Raw genomic sequence first — 10,762 nt, forward strand, 5'->3', positions numbered from 1 at the left:
AAAAAAAATAAATAATAGGGGAAACAATCCCCAAGTTGTTCTGAATGAAGGTTCATGGCAATAGATCCTAGCCCTGGTTCTGATTGAACTGGAAGCCCAAAGGCACAGGTCAAGCTGCCAGATCAAAAAAAAAGAAAGTAATGGAGAAAAAATATCAGCCAGATTTTAAAAGGCCTGCATGTGTAAATCCCAGTGTTTACACGTGTGGCCAGGTCTTGTGTGGGCCGAGCGAATTTTCAAAGGCATCTGGTCATGTGCGTAAACCCCGGTATGTGTACAAGTGCCAGGCCTCGTCAAGGGGGTGGGCTAGAGGGGCCGAAGGCTGGCTGGGACAGCAGCTATTAGCCACTATCCCGGGGAAGCATGCGCCGGCATAAATTACTCCTGCTCCTGAGGAGCAGCAAGTAATGAAATAAAAAAATTCAGGGCAGGTAGATAAGCTTTAGGGATTGGGGAGGAGACAGGAAGGGGAAGGAAGGTTAGGCAGGGGGTTAGGGAAGTTCCCTCCAAGTCCGCTCCTTAATTGAGAATGGACTGGAGGGAACTGGGGAAGGCCCGAATGCATCGCCACGCGGAGTTTGCATAAATTCTCCCCCGCCGACATGAGCATGTTATAAAATCAGTGTGTTCCCGCGCACGTTATAAAATCTACTCCTAAATGTAATTCTTAAGACATGAAAGAAAAGCTAAACTATTTTGTTCTCTGTGATAGTTGTAGGGCAGTCACTGGACAAAAAGTCATTCTGGATAAGGGTTGCTTTTGGCACCTCCTTCCCTTTCAGGCTTGCATGCTTGCAGACTGATTAAAAAATGGGGTTTGGTGTGGTTTTTTCTCCCCCTCTTGATAATGTGGTGCCTAGGTGATCACCCTTCTTAACTTAAGTGATGGCCCTAAGTAGCAGCGTTAAGGTATTACTTTGTGCCAGCATTAGGATCCTGCTGCTAGTGTGACTGTCGTGGCTCAGAGGAGGAGAGTTTCTGCCCAGCACTTGTTTAGATATTTAACATGGTAATTATTTAATGGTAAACCTTAAAGGACAGGAGTTAAAAGCATTGACCACTCAAGTACCGAATCTTTCATGGACAGTTTTTCTGAATACAAAAAGTGATTCAATAAATACACAATAAAACCAATAAACTTTCTTGTAAGCGTTTCTTACTGTCAGAATTATACTGTGCTATTTTGGAGCTAATCTATAAAGCTTTGCTGGTAATGAGTACTACTGCTAGTGAGGTTTATGGGGAGGGCAATTTTCAACGACTGACAGCCATGAACACACCTTTCCCTCTCAAGGGCTCGGAGAAATTTTTAGTCTTTTTCTGTGGAAATCCCCTTGAAAATTTGCCCTTATATGACCTTGGGGGTCTTCCTGTTGAATTGTTTTTGAGATTTTCCATGCTTCCAGAATTAGCTGAACTCATAAGAATGTGCCATATGCAAGGGGCTGGCACACTCAACTCATACTATAAATACACTGGGCCTTATTTATCAAAGGATTCTTCCTAGATATAGAATCGGAGATAACGTCTAATAAATTAGGCCTACTTTGCATGAGTAATCTTGGGTATTATTAAAAAGGATTTTTGCAATATTGATAATAAAAAATCTTTCTAGAGTAGACTGCTGGAAAGGTATATCAAGCTAGCTTTATAGGATCTCATATGCAAACGGAAGTCCAGTTTCAACTGTTGGCTGCTTAATGATTAGGGTTCTAGTTCTGTTATTTATATGCCACCTGTATACAAAATCCCTAGGCAGCTACCAAAAAACTTACATAATACAAATTTTAAAATAACATTGATATTACATAAAATAGATGAAATCATAAGCAAAATCACGTAAAAAGATATCAATTGCTATTCAATAACCTAAAAGTGTGCGATACATCTGAAAACACTGGTAGAGTTCATGTGTTGAAGGAACCTTGCACAGCCCTTTTGAGTTGCTTTGACTAGACAGTGAATGGTTGCAAGGAACTAGGAGGAGCAACTGCTGTACTGCATATCGGAGAGCAGGTGAAAGTACCTGTATCACCAGCTGGCCCCAAGTTTTCAAAAGAAAGCTCCATGGGGAGTTTCCCTATGAAAATTAGCTTGCAGGGGGGCAAAGTAAGCAAGGATTTTAAAATTTGGCCTCAGGGTTTAGTGGCTTTGAGATAACTGTATTTCAAATGCCTAACTGAAAATTGGGTCATATGGCCTGTCATCTGCCTGGTTAGAAAGAGCTTCTCCAATGTAGGACTGGATTTTGGCATAGACAAATGCTTCAAGTGTCAGATTGTGAAAGTGCCATCAAACCATGCTGCCATTTGGGCCTACTGCCGGCTGCAATATTCAGCCAGCACCCACAACAGCAGCAACACAGGTCCTGATCTCAGCCCTTGTATTAGTTTCCATGGTAATAGGCCCATGCAGGTGGAGGGAGCGGAGCTGCAGTAGGGCCTGTGAGTGTGGGCAGGCTCAGAGACCCTGCGTTGACTTTCTTCTTGTGTTGCTACTGCTGTGGATGCTGTCTAAGGTCAGGAGGGAGGACCTGGATGAAGGCATGGGAGGAGGGCAGAATTCAGGCAGGAACACTCCTGAATGCCTCCCCTATTGTGCCTAAGGGTGCAGACATTTTTTAGTCCAGATTGTATTATTTATGTATAATTGGATGTTCTGTTTTTTAGGGGGCAATTTTCAACAGGATTTCAATTCTTTGAAAATTGGCCTTCCCCATATGGGGTAAATTATCCCAGCAGCACCTGCTGCTGTTGGATTTTCAAAGGAAAACAATTTAATTCATCTTCAGTTGCACTGACATAAGGCTAGGGTCCAGACCTGCATCTCGTCCTACTCAAGCTGGAAGATTTGAAGTATTAAAGACATGAGTTGAAACTGAGGAATGTTGAGCCACTGTTTCCAAGAGATTGGACATGAAGATGATTTCTCACCTATTGAAGCAGTCGTGGCAGGATGACATCTCTGCTCCCTAATTAGGCTGAAATTACCTCAGATACCTCAAGACAAGAGACCACACTTTGAAGAAGTCCTTTGATGCAATAACCTGTTTGTATCAATATAACTGACCCAAAGGCAACCCCCTCCAAGGATCTAACGCTTAAACAATGACTAACAGATTTTTTTGAACAATAAATATATAAACACACACTGATGTAGAATAGGAGGCTATGGTTTTGAAAATATCTGGTTTTTTAAACAAATCATTTTTAATGTGGTACTATATTAGTAATAATCTAGTTTCTAATGCTACTACAGTCTTTTCAGCATCTAATATTTGCTGGCACAAGCTGGGAACCCACTCAAGTCTAGCTTCTGTGTTCCCTTTTCCGGGCATGCTATGCTACTCACCACATTGGGGCAGGCCCAACCACTGTTGTCCAGCCCTGAAAGTATGCGGACGTGTCAGGGGAGGTTGAGGGGACAGAAGGTAGAGAGCAGATGGGTATGGCAGGGAGGGAGAAGTTTATATAGAGGCGGTCCTGGGAGCTTTTCTGAGTATACATCATTTAAATGGTTAACTGTTTAAATGTTACATTTTTTAACAATAAAAACATAAGATAGGCCACACTGGGTCAGATGAAAGGTCCATCAAGCCCAGCATACTGTTTCCAACAGTGGCCAATCCAAGTACCCAAACATTAAATAGATCTCATGCTACTATTCCTAACTGATTAATAGTAGTCTATGGATTTTTCCTCTAGATACTTAATCAACCTTTTTTTAAATCCAGTTACACTAACTGCTGTAACCACATCCTCTGGCAATGAATTCCAGAGCTTAACTATGTGCTGAGTGAAACATAATTTTCTTTGATTTGTTTTAAATGAACTTCTTACTAACTTCATGGAATGCCCCCTAGTCCTTTTATTATCTGAGAGAATAAATAACTGATTTGCATTAACCTTTTCATGATTTTGTAGACTTCTATCATAACTCCCCTCAGTTGTCTCTTCTTCAGAGTGAACAGTCCTAACCTCTTTAGCCTTTCTTTAGCTGTTCCATGCCCCTTATCATTGTGGTCGCCCTTCTCTGCATGTTCTCCAGTGCAACTATATCTTTTTTGAGATGCGGCGACCAGAATTGCACACAGTATTCAAGGTGCGGTCTCACCATGGAGTGATACAGAAGCATTATGACATTCACCATTTTATTTACCATTCCCTTCCTAATTCCTAACATTGTTTGCTTTTTTGACTCCACAGCACACTGAACTGATGATTTCAATGTATTATTCACTATGATGCCTAGATCTCTTTCCTGGATGGTAACTCCTAAGATAGAACCTAATATTGGGTAACTAGAGCAAGGGTTATTTTTCCCTATATGCATCACCTTGCATTTATCCACATTAAATTTCATCTGCCATTTGGAAGCCCAATCTTCCAGTCTCACAAGGTCCTCCTGCAAATTATCACAGTTTGCTTGAGATTGAACTATTCTGCATAATTTTGTATCATCTGCAAATTTGATCATCTCCCTTGTCATACCCCTTTCCAGATCATTTATAAATATATTAAAAAGCACTGGTCCAAGTACAGAACCCTGAGGCACTCCACTACCTTTTTCCACCGTGAAAACAGACCATTTAATCCTACTCTCTGTTTCCTGTCTTTTAACCAGTTTGCAAACCACAAAAGAACATCACCTCCTATCCCATGACTTTTTAGTTTTCTTTGAAGCTTCTCATGAGGGACTTTGTCAAATGCCTTCTGAAAATCCAAAATACACTACATCTATCGGTTCACCTTTATCCATGTTTATTAAACCCTTCAAAAAAATGTAGCAGATTTGTGAGGCAAGACTTCCCTTGGGTAAATCCATGTTGGCTGTGTCCCATTAAACCATGTCTATTTAAATGTTTTGTGATTTTATTCTTTATAACTATTTCCATGATTTTTCCCAGTGCTGAGGTGAAGCTCACTGGTCTATAGATTCATGGGTCACCACTGGAGCCCTTTTTAAATATCAGGGTTACATTGGCCACCTTCCAGTCTTCAGGTACAATGTAATTGTATTTAAATCCTTACTGTTAGGTATAATTGGGGTAAGTTGTTAGATCACCTAGCATATATAGCAGCATGACTTGGCTGTACTCCCCAATTAGCAAAAAGGATAAGGTGCAGCCTTATACTTTTTATAGCACAGAAAGCCACCTAGAGTTGTGGTTTTGGCAGCATAGAAACATTTTAAATAAATACAAATAAAGCACTGGTAAGAGCAAGGAAGGAGGATGACTAGAGTTAGCATTCAACTGAATGGGTCGAATGGTCCTTATCTGCTGCCATCCACTGTTACTATGAAACAAATAAGTAAAACAATTTAATATTTAACAGAAATTCATTTTCTGTTACATTTCATCATAATCATCATATTCAGAATGAAAGGTTGCTTTCTTTGTCCTCATGTTGTTAGGCCAAGACTGTAGTGCTGGAATTAGGGGTGCTGTACCTCTGTCTTAAAGAGGAGGGCTCCATGCACTTGCTAGCTTGGCTATCAGTGGCTTTCAGCACCCGCTCTATAAAAATGGATCCAGAGCCAATAGGCAGAAATGTCCTTCAGAGTTTTACATGCTACTGATTAGAGACAACTGAGCAAAATCTGCACCAGTAAACAGAAATTAATCTTTTGCTTGACTTTTCCATGTCACATCATACAAAAAGTACAAAGTGTATGCCTCTCTGCTTGTTTGTGTTTTGCATGTCACTGTCAATCTCTTCCAAAGCTCTGAACATGTCCAAGGCCATGCCAGAGACAAGGACAGAGCGGTCTGACATAAAAACATGAGCCAAGCATTGGGCAAGGAGGGAAGGCTTAGAAGAAGCCAATAGATTCCAAGATCAGCCTCACTATTTGCTACAGATATTACTTTGACCTGTTATATCACCCAACTGATAGGCAGATGATGCAAAAAATCTACAGTTTTACTCTTCCTCCCCAAAAGCTGTGTTTTTACATTTCTAGCAAAATGAAAGTGGCACTTATAGAAACAGGCTGCTATGGAAGCAGGACAATAGTGAGCAAACAACACATGTAAGCTTCCCTTCTTTAGTTAAACACTAATTAACAACATTGCAGTCAATGGAAGGAGTCCAAAGTGCTTCTGGTTCTGTATCGGCCAAGCGAAGCATTTTTTCAGGAACAGGCCTAACAAAGTTCTTTACAGTTTGTGTTTCAACTTTACAGATCTGCTGGGCATTGTCTTGGCGATAAGCCCTATTGACCATTCATTCAATGAGGCTTGCTTGTCATTGAGTAAAACAAGATCACCTACCTAGAGTTCTGGTTTACTATGTTGCCACTTACTATGGCCCTGCACAGTTGTCAGCTATTCTCTCCAACAATCCCCAAATATATTGGCAAGACATTGAACCTCTCACCACTGTTGCTTGTATAAAGGTCCTTGATGTCAAATTCTCCAGGCAGTGCAAGATTCCCACCAGTCCTCTGGTTAAGGATGGTAGCAGGAGCATGAGCATCGTTAGCACTGGGCACATGGGGCCCCTGCCCCGAATGGAAAGATTACTGCCCCAAGTCTCAGCCACGGCCCCGCTAAGTATTTTTTTTCAGTCCCTGGCTGCTTGTGCTCGCCTAGGTTCCTACTCATTGCTATCCGAAGATAGGAGGCTGCCATATCTTCTGGGCCTGTGTAGCCCAAAAACCAGATGTTTCATACATGTGACAGGAGTTCTCCATGAACAGCAGTACAAAATAGCCACATATGTTGAGTGACGGCGCCAGTATGGACTAATCCTGATCTTCCATAACTCTAAACAATCTGGAAACACTTTTGGAAAATGCACAAATGTTCCCATGCTGAGTTACTGCTCACATTTATCTCAGGAATTATTCAGCTTAAGTACAATAATATAATATGTAGTAGATGGCAACTTCTGGGAGGCGGGAGGAAATGTGTGGCTATTTTGTTTTGCCATCCATGAAGAACCCCTGTCACAGGTATGCAACATCTGATTTCTCTGTGGATAAGCATACAAAATAGCCCCACATGTTGAGACTGCATAGCTCACTGAAATGATGAACTAAAAGAATAGCCTATTTACAAAAATCTCTGTTTGAAATACTCAAAATTGTATCCTTTCACTGGTAACAAAGGGAAGTTGAGATCTACCCTTGAAGGAAATGTAGAATTGAAGTACCAAAGAGGTTTGATATGGCGGAACAGAATTAAGACAATAGTGTTTCACAAATTTGTGAATAGATGACCAAGTTGCTGTGGAGAGACAGAGACTTAGTTTTGGGGTACTTGCCAGGTTCTTATGGCCTGGATTGGCCACTGTTGGAAACAGGATGCTGGGCTTGATGGACCCTTGGTCTGACCCAGTATGGCATTTTCTTATGTTCTTATTTAAAAATCCCAAAGATGTTGCTTTTGCCCTAAGGTTATGAGCTGTTACTGGTGATTTAAGTGGTTTCAATGATTGCTGGTAATAGAACATTATGTACATCTTTATCCAATGTAAAAAGGTTTGCTTGGTTGCTAGTGCACCTTGTTTTCCTTTTGCATAAGTAACAAAAAGTTGTTTTGTTTTACGAATTGATTTTGCCTTGTCTAAATAAAACAATAACACTCTCCTACAGATTTAAGAATGGAGATTTGCGTGTGATTTTGGGAACATTGGAAGTTCCAACACTTGATCAAGATTGATTAAGATGAAACATTGATACCACTTTAGGTTGAAACTTGGGGTTTATTCACAGAATAACTATCAGGGAAAAACTGAGTATGTGGTAGATATGTTACTAAAGCCTGTAACTCACTTATTCTTCTTGCTGAAGTATCAGCTATCAAGAAAAGAGTTTTTCATGTCAAACATTGTAGTGATGAATCTTGAACAGGTTCAAAAGGCAGTTTGGTGAGACTTTGTAAGACCAAGTTGAGATCCTACTGAGGGAATGGAAGACATATGGCTGGTTTTAACTTGAATAGGCCTTTCATAAATCTTAAAATTTAGGATGGTAAGAAACAGGCTTATCTTTATATTCGACATGGAATGCTGTGATTGCACTGAGGTGATTTTTCACCGAAGTTTTAAGCCCTGACTTAGACAAATGTAAAAGATAGTCCATAATTATGGAAATTCCAGTGTGAAATGGCTTTTCCTTATGAAGAGAGCACGAGTTTGAAAAACGGGATCATTTCAGTTTGTACGCCTTTCTGGTACTAGGTTTACGAGACGTTAAGTTCACCTGCCTTACATCTGGCATGGAAACGCGCACTAACTCTTCAGCATCCATCCTGTTCGAGCTAAGGAGTGCTGATCGAGATGAAGAAGAGTTCCTTGATTTTATGAGAGAAAGTCTGAGTTTCCTTTCTCCCGCTAGGGATAATAAAGTTGGGTACCATACTTGATGAGGCCATTCTGGTGCTATGAAGATAACTGTGGCCATCTCTTTATTTTTAAACTTGCTTTCAGTATAAGCAATATTGAAGGATAAGCATATAAAAAGTTGCTGCTCTAGTCCAGTTGAAAGGCATTTGCTGATAATGTTTCTGGGGTTTGTATCCTGGAACCAAATTTGGGCAGTTTTCTGTTGTAGGGGGATGCAAAAAGGTCCACCACTGGATTCCCCCATTTGGACAACAACATCTGAAGAATCAAGTTGTTGAGTTCCCATTCCTGAGGATCATCCCCCCAATCCTTCTCCCCCCCCCGCCCCCCCATCCTCAAATATCTAGTTCTGGTTTGTGGAAAAGTTGTCAGACCTTGGTGGTGGTGGTTGGGGGGGGGGGGGGGGAGGGTAGAAAATAGCCTATGGGTCTGTTCCCCGGATCTTTGAAGTACCTACCAACGCAGGAGTCAGAATGGTTGAAATCTCCTGGGCTGTAGATACAGGAACCAAGTATCTAGCATTGCTGATGGCTGAGACTACAACCATCGTAGTGGTCAGAATGAGCATTGCTGATCTTGAAACATTAGCAACCTTAGAACAGATCTCTGCATCCATTTTAGAATTTACCAGATTTAAACAGCCTATTGAGTTTGGTGTTGTCTCACTACATCTCCAAAGAACTTCTGGCCCTGTCAACCATGTAGTCTGCATTAAGTGAGCTGCAGAGACGGACCTCGTGGCCTAGTCAGCAGGGTTCATTTCGGAGAAAATGTAGCTCCACTGTTCTGGCAGGGTTGATTTTCTGATGGGTTCAACTCTGTTGCTCACATATACATAAAATCTCCTATTCTGATTGTATGACTTTACTGTCAGTGTAAAATGTAACCATGTCAGATTGTAAGTCTATTTCATTTAGCATCAGTTCAGCAATTTCCACTGCTGACAGTGTCCTACAGAATTCAAGCCTTGGAATGGTATAGCTAGTCTGTGGAGCTAATATAGTCTAAGTATGCCACTGCAGCTAAGGCTTTCACTGAATCATCTAAAAAGATACAGATTTCCCGGCATTGTGCTGCAGTGAAAGAAGCAGTGGTATACATATAGTACATACCTGGAATCTGGACTGATCAAAAGCTTGTAGGGAGACTCTACATGCTTCCCACTCCCTTTTTTTCGCTTAGGGGCAGCAGGATGTCTCATTCTTGTATCTCTGCTGAAAGCTCCCTCAGCAAAGTTTTCCCCAGTATAGTGACTGGAGCTAAACATCCTAGTAGATCATATAGGCTGTTCACCGCTGATAGGATCCCACATCTGGTATATGTTTTTTTCCTGGATTGATACTTGAGATCCCAGCTGAGACCAAGGCAGTGCTGAATTAGTGGTGTGTCGACTTTTAGGTCTAGGTCCTATAGGGTCCTATAGATATCCTTCATTCCATTTCATCCTTCTAACACCAGTGCAGTACAAACAGGAGGGTTATGAACAAACAAAAAAAATTCCTGTGGAGACAGGGCACTGATTTCTCTCACGTCAGTATTGGCACTGTTTCTCCTCAAGACAATGCTGGCATCGATTTTTTATGCCATGATTTCAGCGCCAGCAAATAAGTGTCACTCCTCTGCTCCTTATTGCTCTGTGCCACCCTTGAGGATCTTAATTCCTCATCGGCTCAATGCTATTAGAATGCTCTGAGTGGTGCTTACCTGCATCTGTGTGCCTCCTTGGTCCACTTCTTGAGCTCTAGAAATCTGAAAATACCATCAGAAGACGGCTACAATTACATTCTCTTGTGGGTGAGATATTTCTGATAATTGACCTATGTTCTGTTACTCAGCAATTTTTGAAACGGGTTATTAGTGATCGTGGCTAGTATACTATTTGTAATTTTGTGACTGTGTACGAAGTATAGCATTTTGTATTTGTTGCTTTGTTTTAAATGTGACTTGCCTTAGGTTCCCTGAATGATATGCTGAGGAATCAAGATTGACTAAATAAATAAATGAAATATGAGATGAAGATCCACAAGAACAAGGTCATTCTGAAAGTAGCACATAACCTGCTGATCATGAATAAAAACCATCTGGAATCTCATGAACAACAACAATTAAAACGCATGCCACAAAATTTTCAATGAATCGTGTTTACATCTTTTTTTGTAAAGCAGAGAATATATGCAAAGGCTTCCTATTAATAAGGATGTGCATTTGACATTCATTTCGGCGGGTACGCATGTACCCCACTGACTTTCTAGTATGTATGGGAAATGAGAGTATACGTGTATTTTTAATAATGAGATACATGCATAACTATCTGCTTTCTCGCACGGACCCGTCGAAACAGATGTGACAAATGCACATCCCTATTAGTTAATGATCATGGAGAATAGTAATGTGCTGATTACTGTGCAGTG

This window comes from Rhinatrema bivittatum, chromosome 12 (genome assembly GCF_901001135.1).
Source record: "Rhinatrema bivittatum chromosome 12, aRhiBiv1.1, whole genome shotgun sequence".
Classification (NCBI taxonomy): Eukaryota; Metazoa; Chordata; class Amphibia; order Gymnophiona; family Rhinatrematidae; genus Rhinatrema; species Rhinatrema bivittatum.